This window comes from Hylaeus anthracinus, unplaced genomic scaffold (genome assembly GCF_026225885.1).
Source record: "Hylaeus anthracinus isolate JK02 unplaced genomic scaffold, UHH_iyHylAnth1.0_haploid 11994, whole genome shotgun sequence".
Lineage (NCBI taxonomy): Eukaryota > Metazoa > Arthropoda > Insecta > Hymenoptera > Colletidae > Hylaeus > Hylaeus anthracinus.
Window position 1 is genome coordinate 12,303,006 of NW_026534341.1, and position 24,254 is coordinate 12,327,259.

General features: G+C 39.8%; 1 protein-coding gene across 3 annotated transcripts in view; it reads left to right on the forward strand.

Moving 5' to 3' along the window:
* Positions 1–2,461: 2,461 nt before the first annotated feature.
* LOC128888507 (agrin-like) overlaps positions 2,462–24,254 on the forward strand; it is a 546,810-nt gene continuing 525,017 nt past the window's right edge. For all 3 annotated transcript variants that reach the window (XM_054145409.1, XM_054145410.1, XM_054145411.1), the window contains exon 1: positions 2,462–3,539. The gene's annotated coding sequence lies outside the window, so the exon portion shown is untranslated. The remainder of the gene's footprint in view (positions 3,540–24,254) is intronic.

The window sequence follows — 24,254 nt, forward strand, 5'->3', positions numbered from 1 at the left end:
CCAGGAAGTGGTTTCGGGGGTGATTGATTTCCCACACCGAGTTGTCGACGCGGACCCGGAGCAACGCTGATGAGAGGCGTAGGAAGCAAGAGAGAAAATGGCTGAGGTGGAGACAGAGAACGGAACCGAGATTCCGTGGGTTACCCGCGGAAAACCGTTGACTGCGTTGAGAACAACGATTCGATTGATTTATCGCGGTCGACGTTAATTAATTGGAGGCGGCGCTCGTGCATCCCCGTTTCGTTTCGAGCCATTGTGCCGAGTTACGGTTACCTCGACCGGATATCGTAATATCTTTGACTATTCGACTTCGTTTCTCGTTGCTCTTTCGTGGAACGCTTCTTACTTTCTGTTTATTTATCGTCGTGCATTTCCAAAGTCAACGAGTATGTAGCTTAACCCTTTTATAAGTTTTTATAAATTTTCTTTTATATGTTGAACAAGAAATTATTTCTGGGTTACTCATACGTTCGCGGAGTTATCGGTGTTCGAACCTATTTTTTTTATTTCGAGATAATTAACTGAATGTTTCGGAGGAGCATTTCTACCTGTTGATATGGTACAGGTGTAGATGTAAACTAATGAAAAACTCATTCACAGTTGACTTTTGTATTCTGGAATTGTAATTAGCGATGAGTTTTAGTTCAACCAAACCGATGATTACTCCCTCGTTTAAGGGTTGGAAAAAATAATTGCTGCTATCGAGCTCGTAATATTACTTAGGAAATTTTATGAGAGGAAACTTCCGGGCGTCGAGAGCTTTTCGCATCAAAGTAAGTTTGTTTGTTATTATTCGATACACAGGAATATTAATGAGATTTCTCTTGGGAAATTTTTTTTGCGGATACTTGGTTATAAATTTATCATAAGCATTGTCGCATCAGAAAATATGAGGCAACCTGAGACGATATTGACCGTGCAAATCTTTTTCTTTTTTGTACTAAATATCGTCTTCATCATTTGCCGTTGGTCTAAGGGTAGCATGGTTTGACATGGGAGGATGTAACGTGATCGAGACCTTCTCACACCGAAAAACAATTGTTTAAGAGTATATAACAATGATACTAATTTAGTAGATAGTAGAAAATCTACTTTTCAATTTGCACTTTGTTAGAATCGAATCGGACGATTCCACGCCGAGTTACGACACTTCAAACTCAATTTATTATAAACAAAATAAAACAATTGTTTAACAGTATCAAATAGTGATAATAATTATATATTAGAGAGTAGACATTCTGCCCTTCAAATTGCATTTTGTTAGAACCAAATCGGACGATTTTAGACCGAGTTACAACACTTCAAAGTTTCCTATTTAATAGGCACTTTAATAGTAATATATAAGAATGACTGACCCAGAGGCCATACGAAAATTCCAAGAAATAATAGTAAACATAATAGTAGTATTTCCTGGAAGGAAAACCCCCTGAGTTCTTAGAAATAGTAGTAAGCATTGTGGTATTTCCTGGATGGAAAACCTCTCTGAGTACTTGAAAAGAGATTCAAATATATCTATCTTCCCTTTCGAACGATTTCGACGAAACTTGGTATACAGGGGTTTTTGGGGTCGCTGATTCTAAATTTGAGTACATAATTTAAAAACCCAAATTGGTGGAACCAATATGGCGGCACAAAATGTAAAAAGTAATCCGATTTGGATGAAACTTGCTATACAGGGATTTTTGGAGTCGCTGATTCTAAATCTGAATTCATAATTTAGAAACCCAAAATGGCGGATCCAATATGGCGACACAAAATGTAAAAAGTGACTCGATTTTTATGAAACTTTGTACACATGTGTTTTTGGGGGCGATGATACTAAGTCTGTCCTCCCATAGACACCATTCCAAACATCACGTGTCCAACAGAATCGAATTACCCTAAACGACTCGCACCATCGCTAACACGTCGTCGATGTAAATTCCACTCGCGGCGCGTACTTGGAGACTGTCGCACAAAGCTCGCCACGGGGCAGCGCACGTGTTAATACCCTAATCGATTAGAGTAGTTTTTCCAGTGGCAGCCTTTCCGAGTCACCTCCGCGTCGTAACTTACGTCGCATACTTCCGACTCATCGCACGATGAAAGAAAACCTGCGCGGTGGCGGCAGGGTCCGTTCCCGCAGCGGGAGAAGTCGTACGTAAAGGGAAGATTAAAAAGATACCAAGAAGGGGGGGTGGGTGGAACGACGGGGTGGGTGAGTTACCATTTTTTCCCCTCGTTCGTATCTATTTTACCTGCACAAGCAGCGCAGGAGTAGCGAGTGTCAGGCATAAAGTAGAAGTAAGACTCTCCAGTCGAGCCGATTCACCTGGCGCAGGCGCCGTGGTTCCGCCATCCCTCCCAGTTGGTCTGTTTGTGCCCTCTCCACCCCGTGCTACCCCTTGCCGCCTATGGGGAACCGAAGGAGACGGTCGGATTCGTTGAACGAAGAGAACTCGAGACGAGTTTCGGGTTTGGGGTCGGCTGACAGCCGAACCGTGCTTCAGTCGGCCGGCGAACTCGCGTGCCGTGCCTTCGTTCGAGTGACGTTCCTCGTCGTCGACGGCCGTGCACCCGGTGCAGCGATGCCAGAGTCCCCTCGACGCCGAGGGCGCACGTTTTCCACCCTTCGCCGGGCACCGTGACCGCGGAATGTTAATCGCGACACCCGCCATCCCGAACGACAGAGGACACGAGACCACGTTTTCGAGTACGGTGTTCTCTCAGCGGTGGTAGCCTAGCAGTCATCCGTGGACGCTCGGCCGAAGAGCGAATCCTACGATCACGAGGATGTCGAGAAACAACCCCGACTCACGAGCGGTCGCTCGAGCCACCAAGAGCTACGCTTTGGATTATAAAACTTGCTAGTGAACTAGTGCACACCAGTGGCGTTCGTAATGTTGTATGTGTAGTGCGTAGAGCTTAGACAACCCTCGAAATCGTTAGGACTCCCGGCACGTTGACCAAGTTTCGCTTAAGCGTTCACGAGGAATCCATTAAGTTCGTCTGCGCGTGTTCCCCCGGCGGCTGGGATCTGCTGCATTTTCCGTCGTTAATAAACCAGCGTCCGATCCCGGGAGCTTCGTGAAACTTTTTTCCAGCGACGTGCCGCGTCGCGATCCATTAGAGTCCATTAAGGGTCTCGTACGGCGGATGTCGAAGAAATCTTGAAGAGGCTCGTCGTTATCCGCGGAGGAATCCCTCCCTGTTGATCTCGGAACACGAGCCTTTCCGCTAATTGTTCCTCGCGAAAAATCTAACTGGTTGTTTCGTGTTACACGGGTCGATAGCCAGGCGATATCTATCGTTTATCTATCTATCGTGCGCATTGTTCGTTGATAGTATCGCGGTTCGACCGCGATCTGTGTCGACAGGCTACGTTCGGTGCGGCTCTGGTGATAAGGAGAGAAACGCGATAGTGGCTTCCGGTTTTCGACTTTGTCCTGGCAGCGCGAAATGAACGAGTAACGAAGGGAGAAGATTACAGAAGTACAGCGGCACAACGGGTGTTAATTAAAGAGCAGCCACCGGAGGGAAACGAACGGCAAGCTTGACAGGTAAATATTTGCCGACTCCGTGGCACGCTGGAATCGCAATTTCGTGACGCGAATTCTTTTTTTTTTTTATCTAAAGCAACGTCTTGGGTATCGATGGAATTCGCTGTCAGGTTCGATCAAGGCTCGCGATCGGGAAATGTCTCCGACACTGTTTACGTTTCTTTTGCTCGAGCGACGTGGCCTCTCGAGCGGTCGACAGGGATTGGCAACATGTTCCGAGGACAATATACGACTATAAGAAGGACGAAATACTTTCGATAGGTTCGTTGAATATTTTCAATAGGTTCTGATTAAAGTCAAGTTTGTTGCTCAAACGTAGCATCATTTGCTAAAGCAGTTTAGTTTAATCGAGAACGTGTGGAAATATTCAAATTTTTGAAAAATTTTTGAAAACCATGTCCATATTAGGCAGTCTTAATAGGTGAGGTCATTTTATATGCATCCACCCAACAGGTGCAATGTTGACTTTACTCTTATAATAATTTACTCTTATAATAACTGGCTTATGTACAAAGTCTTCCACCGAGAGATTTCATTTTAAATTATTGAGAAACATCTAATCATTTAAAAAGAATATTAATATCTTTATTTCAATTCAAAGTATAAATCCTACGATTAAATATGGAATACACTATATGGTAAATGTCCATCTTGGGAGATCCTTTCCCGACTGTATTTCACGAGTGATACCTCTGATATTGTCTTCAAGCATTTTAATAGTTCGTGGACCATTGATGTAGACATTTTCTTCACATACCCCCAAAGAAAAACGTCCAGCAGCGTCAGAGCACGTGATATATTCTGCCAATTTATATTTCCATTTCTTGAAATGACGCGCCCAAAAAGTTTCTCGCGCAACAGTGCAATTGTTTCCCACTGTGCTCGCAACGAATTTTCACTATTTTTATGTGGTACATGGTTCCATTTTCTTAAACTGTATAGCTTCTATCTGTTAAACAGGACCGCTGTATGTTCGATTGCTTACAAATTCCACAAAATTCAAAATGAAACCTTCTAACAGAAGAGCCTATATAACATCCTGAACGTTTACTCAGCTCTGTCCAGAGTTTTACAATTATTGACAATATTTTTATTACAACTACCGTAGCATCCCTAGTCGTAACGACGAACGAGGACAACGCGGAAGCGATTCGCGCTAGAATTTCCACTGCGTGGATTCGTCTTGGTGAACGCGTGTCTCGGTGGTGGGTGTCGTAAAAGAAGAAGATATCCCTCGGAGGGTTTCACGATATAGGTTCTTCTTCTGCTTCGGTTAAGGGGGACCGAGATTTCGTCAAGGGACCCTGCGTGCGGGAATTTCCAGCGATGCCCGTTTACGGGTAACCGTGATCGTTTCCTTTCACGCGAAATTGAACTTCCGACGCGTCGCGGTCGTCCTTTGCTCTGCTTCGTCCTGTCTCTCGTTGTTGAAGACCTCGACTTACGCGCGTGGATCGACCACGATCCCTCTTGTCGCGTCGAAAGGAGCGTTTGATCTGTCTCCAGAGTTCTATCGCTCGACTATGCTCGCAGTTGGTGTATCAAAATCGTTGAATTTTAGTTCAATAATTCTAATTATCTAAAGAAATCTTGTAAATAAAAATGAAACACTTCTTATTTAAATTAAAACAGTTTTCGAAAATAAACGAGTACTCCGATTCTGTTGACGGAAAATCTATGAAAATGGGGCATTGCGAAATTTATTACCCTGGAATTCAATTTTCTATATATTAATTATGATATTTGGACGTTTGTACTGGAACTACCAGTTCTGTCTCATATTTTATCATTGTTCTGCACTGTGCTACGCACAAAGAACCAGGATTCATTCATAACACAACGAAAATAATTAACACGTACGAGGGAGAACTAAATACGAGAAGAACAATTTGAATGCGTTGATTACAGAGAACATTTCACATATCTCTCATTATTTAATAAAACCACGTTCGAATTTCTAATTGTCAATCGTACTTTTGGGTTGGAAACGACAAAAATAATTAATTTAATGTCGCAAACGATTTATATTCTCAGTTAAGTTACACTCTCTAATACTTCCTTGATGAGCGTTAGATTTATATTATATTTTTCAATCGCTCCGAACAAGTCCATTCTGAAAGCAAGATTACCTCGACCGAGAAGTTTCCATTGGCATCGGTCTGTGACAGTTCATGGTTCTATTGAAACGGATTGTTCGTTGGCGCAAATAAATCGTTGAAATTGTTTCGTGATCGACGAATTGCTGCCGATTAAAATGCGTTTCGTTGCTGTTGTATACGCGTCGATTTGATGACTCGTTGATACTCCCAGTTGACATATTTTATAGCTGCCCAATTGACTGACGGGATATCATTCGACTGCCGGTCACGAACGTAATAGACATGATCGGAGTTTTATGGCTAGTAGTGATAACCTTCCGACTTAACTGACTATAAAAACTGGGGTCGCGACAGATTTTTCGATAGGCACCAAGATATTTCCAAAGCTAGCCTTTTACTTTATAGATTTACTACAAATTTTGTGCGGTAAAGTTTTAACATGGTCTTGCCTACGAATGAAACGTCATTGTTTGATAGCAAAAAGACTTTATTTAGGTTTTGGCATTACACAACGACCAACGAAAAAATCTAGACAATTTGTTAGGGTTATACGATTATTTTCTAGACTTTAAATATCTATCAATCAAATATAGTCGTATGTAAATAAATATAGTTTTGTTGAAAATTATTTAAGACAGCTCACCTTAGGAATTTGAAATGCTTAAACATTGCACGGCTTTTGCAACGGGTTAAGCCTGGACTAAATTGCCTTTCGACTCGTTTTCCATCAAAATTAATCAACGACGAATTACCAAGACCAACTTGGATCTATAGTCGCTCACGGATCTGTTCTCGAGATTACTCAGTCGTTTATTTATTCTTTTCTCTATCAAACAATGACGTTTCATTCGCAAACGAGACCATATTAGAACTTTACCGCACAAACTTCGTAGTAAATCTGTAAAGTGAAAGGCTAGCTTTGGAAAATCAGTGAACACGTATGTGAGCGGCTATAGACCCAAGTTGGTATTGGTAATTCGTCGTTGATTAATTTTCGCAGCCTTGTTTGACGCGAAGTTAGCGATCGATCGCTGATAAATAGCGGCTTTTGTCGAGTTCTCGTTGAAACGTTAGGATTCGTGCGGTGATTCCGTGAACATTACCGGTGTTAATCGCGCGAAAGTTTACTTGGAAGCACGGTGTATCTGCTTAAGTTCGCGCGGTATCGGTGAAATCAATTGGCACGCCACGTCGTTGCAGCGATGACGCTCGAGATAAACTCCCGATTGGACGAGCAACTTCCACACCCCCTCCGGTCATAAGGGGGATGATCATGAATCACTCGACCTATCGATGCAACGATCGCGCGATTCTTCCACCCGACAACGTAACCAGACCTCGATGAGAGCATCGAAATTAATTTTCTGTTCAACCAGCAGCGAGCTAATCGCAAGAAATGTTACTAATTAGAAATACTATAGCTCGTTTATTTGTTTTTTTATCGCTTATCAGTTCGTTGATTTTGATCAATCTGGCATTGAAAATTCCCACACTGGATGGCAAATGGCTTTTAATAACGAGAGTGAGTACATAATTGATTAAAAATAGAAGTTTATTAAAAATTTGTTCAAATTTAATATAAAAGAAACGGCATTACTTACCTAATACCTAATATTTATATTTTGTATGAGATTGACGAAGTATGAATGAGTTTTCGAAACGCTGTCAGTGTACATCAAAAGGCTATTTATATACGTTGTAAATTGTTTTTGGTATATTGCTCAATTGTTACATGTTATTGTAGACATTGTAATTAATTGTTCAGAAGGTAGAATATCTTCAAGATTAAGTTTATTAATTTAGTGAATTACGAAAAAGAACCAGGCTTGTAATACAAATTTTGAAATCAAAATCGGAACTGTACACAAAATAAAGCAGAAATAATTAGCAAAAGACTCGTATTGCACCAATCACAAATGAGAGAACCAAAGAATGCCACGATACTTCTTCCATTTAATAGATCATAATTTTCATCTGTCGTAATAAATAGGCGAAAAAGAAAATTAAGGATCAATGAAAGATTGGTTCTGCATCCGTCGTAAATGGAAGAACAAAACGTTTCTTTCTTGAGGTATCGACGTTACAGGTAATTGCACCCTTGTCGGGATCATTGTCATTCATTAAGGCGAAGATCCTTCGCGATAAAAGACAAACGAGCTGCGAATTAAGTGCGCGATCGTAGTCGGAAGTGATAATCTTGCAGTTAACGAGAAAAGGAAGAGGGAAACGTTCTACATCGAGTCAGACGCGGCTAGTAGTAATATCAACGACTCGATGGACTATAGGTCTCCTTAGCTCGACAGACAATTAATTACATCGTGCGACCGTAAAAGTCTTGTCCGTGATTACCATTGGGAATATTCTTTTTTTCTCTGCTAAAGACGGGACGGTCTTTTGTCTCACAAGAAAATGTACTTGTAGGTATGGTACCTCCAAAGGGAACATTTTTATTTTAAGTATTTCTAAAAAACAAGACGTATTAATCTCTACTAATATTTAAGTGAGGCATTGCAATGTTCTCACGATTGTTATGAATTTTTGTTTTAGCGAATTTTTCTACTTGAGTATTTTTATTTTTTTACGCTAAATTTTAAATGAAATGAAATTATGTTAGATTATGTATTCGTACATTTGGTTAATGCAAGTTTAAAATTTGAAAATGTTAATCAGTATTTTAATTTGAATAACGGTTTAATGAAGTTAAAACCACATCTCCATGTTTTTTTCCAGGTGCTATACGTTCCGAAGTAATTAGTCGAAATTATGCACAGCTTTCCTGTACAATGGGAATCGTAAGAATATGACTGATGAACATGGACTTAATTATCAGCAAATGTGATTTCGAGTGAGCGATGGCTCCTATGTTTCATGGAACAATTGAAACTTCTCCCATAGACGGCAGAAATTGATGTCTGGTTTGCTCCATTGTTCGTCGTTGCACTGGAAACTATTTTGTTTCGTTTTATTTACATACACCATGTGAGTCAACATACGCTGCCTATGCGTGAATTAATGAGAGTTGTTCCATTTTTAAAACAATATCCACAGTTCTTCCCGGGTTGAATTACAGTCACTGAAAACAAATAATAAAATTTGAAATAACGTCAGTCGTCCAAAACAATTCTATTTTCAACCTTATTATTTTCGACCAACATAAGGCAACTAAAAATTTATCTAATTATACCAAATTATGTTGTGAATATACAGAACAGAAAATCTGTAAATTCAATCTATAAAAAATTCAGTTTTGCAGCGAACTATATCGTGAAACTTCTTTGTCATCCTCGCTCGTGGGACGGTTTGCTTGTTGTTCGCGGAAACGTCAGTTCTTCGAGTTAACAGGACAAGTCACGCATAAAATATGTAACATTATTCTTCACTGCCATAGAAAATCAATTGTGTAAGTACCCCGAAGTGAAATATGTTTTCATTCTTCCCCTGTTTCCCCCAATGCTATAAATATTACATAAGAAGCTCCGGTAGGTCACCCTATAAAAGTTAAACGATCTCGACTGTCGCAGTGTTGGGATTATCAAATATTCCAGTGACCCCTTCAATTGTCTCCTCCACAAATTGCAAGGAACGGTAGAAGAAGATTAAGCGATGGTATTAAACAAACATTAAAAAGGAGTTAAAAGGGAAGAAGAGTTCTGGGTAACAATTAGTAGGTGAAAGCATCGAGTAAGCCGCCGAGGATGAAAAAGAAGAAAGACGTTGAAGATTTAGGGCAAATTATACCATCTTCAAGGGTTCAGCTTTGAAGCAGCCTCTTGTTTTCTAAGCTCAGTGAAATCTTCCCCTCGTTGCTAAAAGCGTCCAATTCAGGGTTAATAAAACCTTCGTTAACATTATCGTAAGATATTTAATTCTACAGTATACAGGGTGTTTTGTTTAAATCTGACGGTTAAATATTTTTTATAATTTAGTTGATTCGAAGGAACAAATTACATGAACTACCTAATTTTGTTGTGAGTAAAGTGGCGGAGGAGATTCAACAAACAAATTATTATTTTTAAATGAAACTCAAAGTTATCGAAACATTAAATAAATTCTTCTCTATTAAACAAAAATATTTCAAGAAACACTACTTGAATTCCTAATAACTTTTTCTCCTAAAGTTCTAATTGTGCGTCTTACGTTTACATTGTTGGCTATGTTATTCCGTCAATCAGGAAGGTGTTCGATTTTCCGCGTTAGTGTCATTTATTTATTTATTGCTTTAAACCATACAAGGTTCATATAGCATAAACATTACGAATTATATAGTACATACACGGTTATTTTACAATATAACTTAGAGTATAACTTGAATTTACTTCGTTTCATCTATTTATTTACAACTACCTTAAATCAAATGCTCTATATAGTAAGTGCAGTGTTATATGTACATATGTGTTACATAATTTCTAAATTCTTATCGAACATTGTTTGAAAAAGTTGTAAATCATTTTCAGACATTTTATATCAGGTTTAAACAGGAAGGAACTAATGCAAAGAGAGAAACAGTACTTGCTTTTAAGCAGATTTGTTTCTAATGCCTTACGTTCGTTTTCATAGTCTGGGCATTACCATATAATGCAATTCAGGTCTTGGATTTCTGCTCCACATTGCCAAGTACTGTTAGTTATAAAGTGACCCCTTCCCAATGAGCCATTTAAATTATAGTGGTTGGATCGACATCTATTAACGAAAACTAAAAAATCTCTGGAAAGACCAAGTCCAGTGTACCATGAATTGCCGTTGTCTTTATGGTAAAATCTGACATAGTTGGCACCTTTAACGAGACCTTGCTCTTTGATTAGAGTGTTAGTGGACAGTCTTGCTTGAATTCTTAGTTGCTTGGTTAGATCAGTAATCGAAACCTTGATATTTGCGGAAGGACTTTCTTTAGTTGCTTCTTTCACGAGTGAGTCTGCTTTCTCATTACCGGTAATTCCTGCATGTGCTGGTATCCAGATAAGCTTAATAAAATTATGGTTTTTGCTATTTGACATAAAAGTTGAATATTTTGTTTAATTTCAATGATTTGGTTATTGATATTATGTTTGAAAGTTGGTGTCTGTAATGATTTGATTGCACTTTGAGAGTCGGTGAAGGTGAGAAAGTTTGTGGACGCGTTAGTATCATCTTGAATTTTCGGCAACGCGACGTGGTTCTCTATCGAAAGTTGCTGGCGTGCCTCGCTCGCGGAATTATTCAGCCCCAAGAAACAGAAGTTGTTGCAGTTATCCGCGGTACTCGTTAACAACAACTCGCAAGTTCGGACAATTATTCAACGGAGTAATTGGACCAACCCGAAATCCGCGGGGTCACGTAGCCCCGTTTTGACTTCCGAGCAGAAGAATAATTCTGCATCTTTCGTTTTGTTCGTCTTCCTTCCGCCTAACGAATTTCTCGCGGACTCGGCATTTTTCGCGAGTCTCTCCACGAAAATATGGGTTCAACCTTGTTCCGTTCAGCGACGAGTTGCTGCCTCCGCGAGAACGTACAACGTTTCCGGATACCAACGTTACGGATAGCGTAGGCAAGCAGAAATAACGAGGGCGGTGTATCGCGTTGACATAGTCAGGCGTGCACTGTCACGATCAGATTTTCTCGTTTCTGATCGTATTTGGACCGTTCGACGTATCGCGGCCGCACGTGTTTGCTGGAAATTGAAATTATAAACCGTTTATAAACCTATTATAAACCAACAGTTATAACTAGACCGGGGATTTTCGGCATTTGATCCGTACACGTATGCTAACGCCGGAAACGCGTACAAAACGTATGTAGAACATGCTTCGCGAATTAATATACCGATGCATATTAGTATTTGATTTCGCATGAATGCATATGGTATGTATAAGCATACCATATGTTCGCGATATTCCCCATACGTTATAAACGCATAAGATCCGTAGTCTGGTTTCGACCGAAATTTATAAATCAATTATGAACCAATTATGAACGCATATTGAATTATAAATTTAATTATGAATCAATATTAACCACGAATCAGTGCGTTCGACGCGACAGAGAGATTTGCTTGTTGATATTGACGTCGACGTGAAATCCTGAAAGTCGAATCTCATCGCATAGTTACCCATACTCTGTAAAGTAAAGTTTGCTCTTTCGACATTTCGAAAGACATCCAAGAATCCGTTTGTGTACCGACTGAAACGGAAGGGAACCCGACTCGAGCGAATTTCCTCGTTAAAAGTTTACCCCTCCCGTCATCGAAAACCGGGAACAGAGTCCACGTTCACGGCATTAACGTTGTAAATAATGATTTTAGAGAGCGCGCCACGATTTTTCGTAACTATGTTTGAAGACACTGACGGGCGTCGATCGAGTTCTCGTTAAAACTTTCCTTTGATCTTACTTATTTCGCTCGACTAACCCCGCCTGCTTGGAATTCACTTCGCAAACCGAAGTTAATAAGCAAATAGAACCAACACCGCGACTACCCGGAGGAATTCGATTTACCGCCGTTTCTACACTAGTCGAGGTGATGTTGACAACTTGTACACAATGGATCAAGATTTGTACGTTGTTAGGTGAGCCAAACGCGCGGAGTAGAATTTTTTCGCGGGAGGCTTCGTTTTGGAGAAAATTGTTTCTAAAATCTTGCTTCAGGCTGCCACTATGCAGTACGTGGCTGGCGAGTCCGTCCATTGCTGGCTGATTCTACTTAGGCGCGTGTGTTGTTAAGTACTGACGGTACTCATCAACTTCTACACAATTTAGTTGTATTAGTCTTTGTTTTCAAGAAAACTGACTTTGAAAACAGCTATTCAGTACGTGGCTGGCGTGTCTGTCCGTTGCTGGCTGATTCTACTTAGGGGCGTGTGTCTGTAAGCATTGATGGTGCTTTCGCATTAGTTTCGTTTTTAAGAAAACTGACTTGTAAAACTTGTTTGATAAAGGTCTAGTTACACATATCCGTAAAGTGTCAGTTCTGTGTCCGTTCAGTTCCGTAATGTTCCATCAGAGTCAGTGATTTTAAATATTCTTCTGTTGTTTTTGAATGGGCATGCTCACACACGTCCGACACCGCTCCGTGACGTTATTGATACGGTACGAATACGGAACTAACACGTTACGGATATGTATAAATAGACCTTCAAGCTGCTACTCAGTACGTGGCTGACGTGTCTGTCCATTGGTGTCAGATTCTACTTACTCGTGTGTATCTGTAAGCATGTTCATCGATTTATATACAATGGGCTAACGATTGTTAGGTGAACATAAAATATAGAGTACAATTATTTTGTATAAGTTTTCCTTTCCAACAAAACTAACTGAAAACTTGCTCGATACCGCTGTAACTGAGTACGAGGCTGACGTGTCTGTCCATTGTTCGCTGATTCTACTTGTTCATGTATCACTGTAAATATTGACAGGGCTGTAACGACGCCTGTTTTCCATCGATTTTATCATGTTGTAACCACACATAGTAGATACGACCAGTTAGAATGGATAGAATCCTTGGTACACTCCATATTTGCAAATATCAACTAGATACATCGAGAATTGGTCAGATATGCCAGCACAGTGATATTGAGCTTCCAACAAATCGATATCAATGTTCTTGAAAACGAAGATTCAAGTCGAGAATGACTTTACTAGACACTTTTAAAAATAAATTTAAAAAAGAATTCGGAATACATAAATCAAATTGTCTAGCTTAGTAGTTTTATTCTTAAGTATAATCTAACATGGAGTGTTTTACTATTCTAAGACCTTTCTGTGTTTTTGAAAATTCCATTAAAAAATGACAATCTGCTTGAATGGGTGATTATAACAAGTGTTTATTATCTTACTACTACTTATTTCACCGTATACATGAATCCACGCGCTACTTTACGTAAAGTGTAACGTTGATTATGATAAAGATCATCTCCAACAGATCTGTATATAAAGAACAGCATGTAATGAGATAGACACCATAGCTCGGTCTCCACGAACCTTTGCGTCCGTCCTGAGATGGAACCACGCCTTAGACCGTCCGCGAAACGCGATTGAAGATGCATTTAAGGTAAATGCCTACTTCCATCCCCGGCGGTCGTCCATCCCTACACTTTCACGACTTTACCGCAGCCACGGCTATCAGAGGAATCCGTGCACTTTCAATTAAAGTGACGCAGCTCGGCTGCATTAAACGCGCTCGAGGCACCGCGACGTTATGGCTTCAATTAAGGGTTAGAGGATCCGAGAGGAGAATCGGAAGGAGCTGAAGGCGACGAGGTGGATGGTCCCCGCAGGCTTCGCGGCATTTATTTTAAAGCTCCTCGAAGGGAACTGAGCATCCACCGTCCGAGATCGGAACAACGACGATGAGGTACGCGACCGGAGGTCTGGGATGAAAAAAAAATAGGAGGAAACGAACGAACTGGCCGGGGTATCTAAAAGCTCGACAAAGTTTCATTTAAAAAGCTAATTAACTTATCCAATTACCGTTTCGCCCCCGAACTCGGCCGCCGCCGCGTCGCGGCGGATAGAAAAAAAAGATGGAGGATCCATAGGGAGCATCCGGTTCTCTGGCCTCCTATCCTTCCCGAAGAATGCCACGGGATTTCTCGCGAGCCTCGCAAAGCGCGGGAAAAGACCGTGAAGGAACGTCGGGGATTACGGAACGGAGGAGCGGGGGCGGGGGCGGGGGGTAATCAATTTAGTCGCGACTACAGGATCTTTTATGAGAAAGTGCACGGATTACGGCCAAGCAAGAAGTACAAATCGTCTTTTGGGCCAACGACGACGCTGATCCTGCTGATTAATGATTCTCGTCGACTGACATGCGTTCGTTTCGCGTTGGAGATCTTCGTCGTCGTCTTGTTGTGTCGCGTGGCGCTTTGATGCAGCTCCTTTGACACCATGGGCCAGCGATGGCCAAGCTTAAGCAGCCTTTCCACTGCGAGTCAAATGTAACATTTCATCTGCGGAGGAAATGTGCCTTTTATGTATCGCGAACAAGTTTTCGCTTTACGAAGTTTATGTGCTTTACTGAAATATTAATGGTACTTTAGAAAGAACTTAAAGGTACTTAAAGAAATTTATTTAAATTAAATGATAGGTTTGATGATGCCAAATAGTCATTATGAACATGTTTGTTAACAGTTTCATTATAAATGTGTACATGAATAAACTTTATATGCAGGCTGTCGTAACAATTTTTATTATTTATCAAGTACTTGTGATAATCTGATAAGAGAATATTTTAAACATTGGTTATACATTGCAATGAAAAAAAGTTCAACAATAAATTTTGTATTAGTATTGTCAAGGTCACTTTCATTGTTTTAAATGGCACTTTGTATTTTTGACTGAACAGTATTATAGTCCGTGTCGAGACGAACTTATGGACTTGGGATGACCTTGAAGGCAAAGAAATGAAAATTTCTGGTCTAAAGACAATCCTCACTGAACTATATTCTATTTTTTCGTTATTTCTCATCATTATTCGATTCTTCAATGTTATTCGATTGTTCAATATATTCAAAGCTCCGTTCAACTCTATCAGTGTGAATCTCTCTTGATCTCTCTTGACTTTTCCTTACTGGTGGAGCTGAATACCACTTGAATACCTAACATTATTTCTAATCCAATTCAAAAGCTGACGAGTCGACTGCTAATCACTCACTGAACTACGTTCTATTTTTTTCGTTATTCCTCCTCATTATTCAACTCTTCGATGTTAAATATTCAAAGCTCCGTTCAACTCTAGTCTTCAGCAGTGTGAATCTCTCTTGATCTCTCTTGACTTTTCCTTACTGGTGGTGCTGAATACCACTCGAATACCTAACACGATTTCTAATCTAATTCCGCAACTAACGAGTCGACTTATCCCGTTAGCTCCCAGAAATATCTTCGTGTTTCCTCGTTCCTTTTCATTTCTGCCCTTACTCGTGCGCGAAATCGCGAGCTCGCGGGAGAGAAACGACGACGCGCGGGCGTAAATCGACAGACAGACTGTCTGGATTTGCGGGCCGTATATCTGCGCGTGAGAAAATATCGTGTTTACCGTGCCTGGTCAAATAGAACGCGCGCGTGTATCGCCATAGTCCACCTATCCCGTGTCTCTTCCTCTATTCTCGGGGTCTACCGCCTCGGTTCTCTCATGCAAATACGACCGCGTGGGCCGGGATATATTCCAGATCACGCAAAGAATGCTTGACGGACGAGGATTCTACGGGAAACGTTCGATCTGTTCATGAACGGTAGAGGGGAGGGGGGTACACTTCGGCTACTCTGCCTCTTGTGTTCAGAGCAAACACACGTGAATTCGGGTACGTGAACGTTTGGAATTTCTGTGGACCCAGCGTACCGCGGTGTCACGCAAACTGTACCGCTAGTGAGCCTTGAAAGGCATTCTTTTCGATGGTTCGGGGAAGCGTGGGAATGCTCCTGAACCTTTTAAAGGGTTAGGACACTGTGACGGTTCTATGAAGCATAGAATTTTTAAATAGTAAACACTGGAGCGATAACATTTATAACGAAGCGTTTATTCAGTAACGTTACGATATTAGTAATTTTGTTAGAAAAAAGATGTCGATACATTTGTTAAGCTTTGTGCTATGTGTTCAGGAACAAACTATGAAGAATCACGTTTCTTTTATATACTGTTTATAAAATGACTTACTTCTTCACCTTTTCGATATTGGATAAACATTACTAGTACAATTTTCAATTAGCACAGATATTACAATAAAGATAGCATTAATTTATCCCCTCGTTATTTCATAATACATTCTACTTGGAATTTGATAAATATCAAATATGTTTTCAAATTGCCACCAATCATTTCAGCTAAGTGTCGTTACAGCACTGACAACACTTTCCATATTTTTGAGAAATTAGTTCCATTTGCAATGTTCATCCAAGTATAAATAGTATTATGTATATTATTACTAATAAATTGTATCAAAAGGCGCTGCAAAGATAATCAACTTACTTAAATCTTTTGAACAAAACAAAAATAAAATTCTCGTATCTCTTAGGATTCTAAACTCCTCATTTCTTTTATATTTCTTTTTTTTACCGCAATACATCATTACTCAAGCTTTAAACTTCCTATATTTATAATACGTTTCTCTCTTTCATCTGTAGAAAATCTTGACGAGGTTTGCTCACGTTTTACTCTAAGTTCAGAAAACGGTACCGTTGAATTGTTAGACAAATTTCCTCCCTTAGATGAATCTATGAATGGAATAGCTCCTTTCTATCGGAATGAAAAGGGGGTTTTCCGCGCGACACGACACGTGCACGAGGGCGATGCACAAACACGCACACGTGTCACCGCATTATTAACCTTTCCGGGGCCAAGACTTTGGCATTGTGACCCGACATTCTAGCTCGGCTTACACCGATATTTCGCGGAGTGCATACCGGACGCGAGCGAGCGCTGCATACACGAAACGCATTCTCGTTCTGCACCTCAATATACGTTCCGGTTATGCAAAACTATCAATGGGATCACCTGACGGTCACCATCTCTCGTAACCGCAGCGTTTTCAAACTTTTCTATATTTTATGTAGTTACTTATATTCAATACATAAATATACAATACAATACATAAATTCTATACAATTATTCTAATTGTTTCACGTGTTATTCAATTTAGTAACAAGTGAAACATTCTAGATAGTCTTATATACAAGTGGAATAATATTTTGAAATATTTGATTTCATTAAAACAAATATTATGATCGTAACTAGCCATTTAAACGATCAAGATAGAAGTAGGTACAAATAAAATATCGCTGGGGTTAGTGTTAAAACCGATATATCAATATGGATCTGTTAGATGCAGTACAAATTTGAGAGTATTCCCTAACACCTTGGTGTTTGAAATTCGCGGTTTTGGTGTGACTGTGATGAGCGCTGACTGTGATGAGCGCTGACTGTGATGAGCGATGACTGTGTGTGTGCGTGCGTGCGTGCGTGCGTGCGTGCGCGTGACTGCGAGTGTTTTTCAAAACCAACGATCGACTTGTGGTTCACTTAGTCTTGTACGAGTCTTAGAGCGCGCCGAACGACTAAATTCCAAATTCATTAAAATCTTTCATTCGTGCGATAATATTAAACCTTTTGTTCGTTTTTTACTATGCTATAACCCTAACAGTATCGGACAGAAATATTTAATGAAAAAAATATAAATAAGTGGTTTTATCATTACTTATGGTAATGCAATTAGCTTTTTTTTAATCATTCTTTCCGGTACTATAAAAGAAATTCCTGAAAATCGACAAAATTTTAACCACTCAAATTAAGACACCCCTTTAACGTTTCAGATGTTTCCATTTTAATGAATAGTTCTTACAGAAAAAGTCACCAAGGGGTCCAAACGATTTTAATAGTTAGACACAATAAATGATATAATATTATATCACATCATCATCGTTTTTTATAGTACATGATTTATTCAGCTTTCTGCTTAGCGAATTTCCGACAAGTTTCAGCCTCGTTCGCATCAACCGCAACCCCTCTCGTTCTACCTTTCTCTCTCGTCGACTCTCTTCTCTCTCTCTCTCCCTCTCTCTCTCTCTCTCTCCGTCCTTTTGCTATATTTCGTACGGTAACCTTTTTACCTTGTACTTTCGCTCGCGTTTCCCCGCCTCTCCATTCTGAGATTCGCTTTGACGTCGTGTACTTTGTGCCGCTTCAAAGTAGAGCAAAAACGTCTTGTCTTTCCGCGATAGAGCAATAAAGAGCGGGTTCTTCCGCCGAGGGTTTTTCTGTCCCGCGAATACTTGGAGTGCGATGCTCGAATTTGTTACGGCAATCTACGCCCATGATACGCGGTTCGATGACGAAGTAATGGCGCGGAAAATGTTTCTGAACACTTACCGCGACGATGCGTAACTTTCCTCTGTTTTATTTTCAATAGAATTCTCTTTTAAAAATAATTTCTCGATCGTGTACCATTCATCAGGTCTTTGTTTTCTCTATAATTTGATTTTTTTATTATTTTTCGTCTAATCTAATTTAAGAAATTACAAGTTGAATCGATAAACTAGAATAACGCAAAGAATTAGAAAGTTTCATTTTTCAAACAAATGTTTAAGAATTTTCTAGCTGGATAGCATAACAATTCGAGCAAGTATGGGAAGAAAAAAGTAATAACACTTTGAGATTGTGAATGGTTCTGTTTAATGTCAGCTTTATTGCATAATTTGCGGTGTTTTATAGTGTTAATTAATTCTTTCTAGTTCCGCACTTGTTTATAAACATGAGTGAATACAGTAGGATTCGTGTAATGTGCAAATTGCATTCGAAAGCTATAAACTCGCCCGTTTAACGATTTCAAGCAATTATTAAAGAAACAAGGTACTCATTTCGCGTGGGTGATGGCTCTCGATTTTTTCATGGTTACATTTGACCGAGTTCCAGTTTTTTTGAGAGTCGTTGATAAGTTTTAGAGTGAATAGAGCAACTAAAATTGGGTAGCTGAGCCCTTGTGTGACCCGCCATGGCTCGGAGTCTAACCAAAAGCTTTCAAGTGTTTCGTAACGAATGAAATATGAATTTCCTGCGAAAGTCACACAAGGCCTGTAAAGCAGACCCCCGAGAAGGCAAACTTTCCTGGTAAATGTTTGAGAATTATTCAGGAACAAAGTAACGAGTATTAATTATACCTCAGTAAGGGCAGATCGCCTAAATTGGACCGCTTTTGAAATTTCTTCAAATTCACAATGAGAAACAATCAATTGAGAAATGCTTTCAACGATTACTGTTTTTTACTTGATATTCGACAAGGAAAAATAAAAAATTTCCTCTTTTTAAAACGTCTAAAATTGTTTTCTTTCTGCTTTAAAAAATTATAAGGAACGTACAAACATATTCGATTGAAACATCTTGAGCATATGACAATCTTCCATTTTGTTAGAATTTTTCATAGAGCTAGAACATTGAAAAAATATAACAGATTTATCTTCTTTTTTATATACTGAGTATCTATTTATTCAAATATTTCAGGAACTAATAGAGACAGAACTAATGTTATATATGAAAAAAAAAAATATTCTTTTGATCGAACAATGGCAAAGACTACATAAACCTTCCATTACATCGTAGATCACCTTAGTATTAATATTAGATTGACGCAAAGGTTTCGCCAGAGGTTTCAACTTTAACGATGTCATTTATAGCTCGTTGAAATGTCTTTCTCTCTTTCCCGAAAATGTCCCATATTATCCAACAGGTGAAATTGAATCACGAATAATTATCAGTCTCTCTATTTAAATTTATATTATAGGATTCGTTTTAAGACACTCGAGGTTCGTTTTCATGAAATCCAAAGAAATTCTTGGTTGCTAGACGACAAATTTATACGGTTGCCGGTGATATCGTCTGAAATTACGAGGAGATCGTGCATAATTCACTGGTGTCGCTGAGAAGCGCCCTCCTTGAGCTATGATCGCTTTATTATCTCGCGATTACGCGCGCCGGTCCATTTGCATTAATTATCTTCGTCGGCCGCGGAATGGAGCCGCGTTTGGTTAGTTCTGCCACTGACGTACTTAAGCAACTGGTAAAGGATATAATAAACGTACCGGTCAGTTCTCCCGATCCCGACAACCCGCCATTATTGCACCGCGATTCACGAGAAGGAAACATAAAAGATAGCTGGAAATCATTGGATTTCTCGTTTTTAATGAGGTAGGCTCTGGAATCCATGTGATAAGGATTGTTTACTACCGTTGAATGAAAGAAGTTACTACTAAATAATATAAAATAAATCTAGACCCATATAGTATATGTAGATTAATAATAATAATAATAATATTTGTGGATCGATTTAGTAGATAACGTGAATGGAAATTAAATGATCATAACGTGAAAGTGACGCGGTCCTCGAGAGAAGATTTAAGAGTTTGTTTCTTAATAACAAGATGCACCTGTTAGCGTAATATTAATTAAATATATCGTGTAAAGTATAGAAATCGGTTTTATTAGAAAACAAAATTCTATAGTCCCTTTTAGAAAATGCTTTACATATTTCGACATAAGAAAATATTCAACCACCACACTTTTAATAGTGGGGTATTTGTGGTGTCATTCGAATAACGAACTCCATCTAATAATTCAAATTTAATATGTACTCAAATACTATAGCTCATTTTAGAAAATGCTTTACTAATTTCGAAAAATATATTCAACCATCACATTTTTAATAGCAGAGTACTTGTAGCGACATTCGAATATTTTACACACATAACACGATGAGCAAAGCTTTTGCAATATTCTATATCGCCTTGGGTTTCACAAGTTGAAATGGATAATGCAATTTCAAACACGAGTTTATCAACAATGCGTTAAAAAGAACCCACAAAGAAATGGAAACAGAAGTTTGAATACAATTTCAATATTGTATCGAAATTGTATATTCATTGGACAGTAGTGAACAATTACCTTTAAGTTATAATTCTACACACACCGTAACACTTAACGTTGGACGTGCATGCTCGGTGAGAGCATATGGGATGGTCGATTTCGCTAGGCTCGCGCCGAGCTTTCAGGATCATGGGTCATCGACTGGTTGAAAATAGCTCGCTAGTAAAAGGTATTGTCGTTGGAACGACCGCGTTGGTCACCGAAGGGGCCCTTTTATGTTCCCGTCGGAAGACACCGACCTCCGTTGGAAAAGACGATCTAGCCATACTGCAAACTCTCGTCTTATAGCAGAACCAATCTTCAACCGTCCACGGACCGGCCAGGGGGTTGAGAGCGAGACGGGAGAAACGGGAAAAACGAGACGAGAGAAAGGTAAGGGATTACTTCGCGTAAAATCGGGACGGCGACTTTTCGACGTTCGCGGGACAGTTGTCGTGTCGACAAGTTCCTCTTCTTTTTCATCGTCGGTAATTCCCTCCATCGAACTGTCGCATGAGGCACTGCTCCCGGCGGACAAAGGACACCCCCGTAACGGACTTTCGTTCGTGAACGGCAAACACGTTCCGCCGCCGACAGGACACACGGTTGTTCATGCTATCGAAAAGGCGAACGGTGGTACTGATTTCGTGGAAACAATTTACCCCGATCACGTTTCTTGTTTTCGGCCGATGGCGTCGTGTTTCTACGATGGCACCTGACCTTTCGCGTGAAGGAAATGCGCGAGGTGATTCTGAACTATTCGAGGGAGTCAGAGTTGGACGCTGATCTTTCGTGATCAAATACCAATTTATCTAGGAATGTTGTATCGTAGAGTTGGAATATTCATCCGGAATAACTGATGACCTTATTCAGACCCTTTTCATTTAATAATACTGTTCGATTAAATATACTATCCTTTTCTTGCGATACTTGACTATTATGTATCATAACCTTGCAGCTCAAGTAACATATATTAGATGCAGAAATTCATCATGTGCCCTTTTAAATTGAACTTGTTAATCTTCCCTCAGTCACAAATTCCAAAAGTGGGCAAGTAGTTGTAAACAACAAAATCTCGAAGCCACGATTGATACTGGGTTCTCCAGATAGCTCGTGCCAATCTTTAAGAAAAATTCAAAGCCACTTACCAAAAATCGACATGAATTTTCCAGACGACCCAGTACTCTATTCTAACAAAATGATAGGTAAATATTTCTACCTAAATTACAGTCATTGATGATTGAACGTAAAAGCACAGAATTAATTTCCACACATAATATTGTATACACAGGTAATGTCTGATAGCCTTCCGATTCAAAGCAAAATTATAAAAGGGTGGTTCTTCCATGAAAAATTTACAGACTTCGCGTACACCCAAGAGTTAGAGAGATTGAAAATCTAACTAACTAAATTAACTGATCGCGAATCGCCACCTGCTGTACTATACTTAATGACTTTCCGCGGATAGGACATTCTTTTTCTCAGAAAACTCATTCATTGCTTCGTGACGCACTAAGACCCAATTGTAACGGAACATTTTTTTGTTACTACAGTAAAATCTTGTACGCACAAATTTTTATAACGATAAGTGGACAGAAACCATCCCTACTACAGATCACTAATACCAGTTGCGGCTCCTTGATGTTGTCCCTGCTAATCTAAATCTAATTTCACTTTACACTTTGCACTTTACACTTTTGAACTTTACATATTACACTTTGGACTTTTATATCTAAAGATCTTATTACAAATTCGCAGCCATTAGCTCGATATTATTCGCGACGGAGGATTGTTCGTCACGAATAATACCGATTACCAGGTCTCACCATGTGGAGGTTGCTGCGAGTGGAGACCCGGAGATAGAAGGAATCAAAGTTCCTTCGATCTCCCTCTACATAGAATATACACACATAGATGCATACTCTACATAGAGTATCGACGAGCTTAATACTAAGTACGAAACCGAGGAAATCGAAGAAAACAAAGTCCCTTTGATTTCCAAAGTCTAAGTCTGCCAAATAATTATTTGAACTAAGAGGGGTGAAGCTAAATCGCGACACGACACGACCATGAAACTGGACTTACTGAGTCAGTCCCGTTTCCTCTTGTTGGATCTGGACTCGAGAGGAAGACAACCGACGCCTCCGAACCAGTCCTCCACACCCTTCACCTATCTGGGAGCCACGATAGGACCCGACTTGCACCCGTCTCACTGCGCTTTGGACTTACTGCACTGCGCCGGGAGCCTGGACTACACCAGACGGGATACAGGGAGTAGAGAACCGATCCGGAGGAGCCGATCGTCTTCCTCTCGAATACAGATCCACCAGGAGGATGGCAACCGACCTTTCTGTCCAGTTACACAGTTGGCCACTACACTTATCACATGAAGCAATAGTGACCGAAGTGGAGAACGATGGTGCGAGCCCAATATAGACTTACGAACAAACAAATCAAGTTGATGAATAATTCTTTGGTAGAGGAGAGACTCTCGTACACGCATGGCTTAAAACTACCCAAACCAAACTAAGGTACCCACAACCAATACCAAGCTACGATAACTACGGGAAACTACACAAGCAAAGGTAGGAGGAACGCGAGACGCGGACGCGCGATCGCGAGATTCATATCGACCGATGGATCGCCGAAGAATGAGCTCTCGCCCCTCGTATACCTGTGTCGAGGGTCGCGGCTCGCTATCGAAGTAGAGAAGGGGAAGGACGTACAACAACCGCGTGACATGTCGTGACATGTCGATTCGAAGGCTCGTTGGATCCGTCCACAAAAAAATTTACGAAACATTAATACCACCGCATAATCACATTCCCCATCATTGTTTAAATAATAAGTATTGTTAAAAATTAATTTAACTATTGTCAGAAATTATTATGTAGTTGGTGCAATCAGCAGATATTAAAATATTGAAAAATTTCTCATGATTAATGTCTCGAATGAATATTTATTTCTAACCGTAAGTGTTATTAATATTTAATTGAACACTGAATGATACTGTATGTATCATAAACGTTTAATTATTTCGGATTAAGTTTTAATTGTTCCAATCAGTAGATATTAAAATATAAAACAATATCTCACGACGAGCTGCGTAACGGGACATATTTATTCTGTTACTACCCACCCATTTCATCGCATCACAGCATTTTTCACTATATAACGTGACATGAATTTCGGCTGTTCGAAAATGAAAAGATTTTTAATCTTAAAAACTAAAGTTCAAAGGGTCGGAGTGTTCAGCATTCA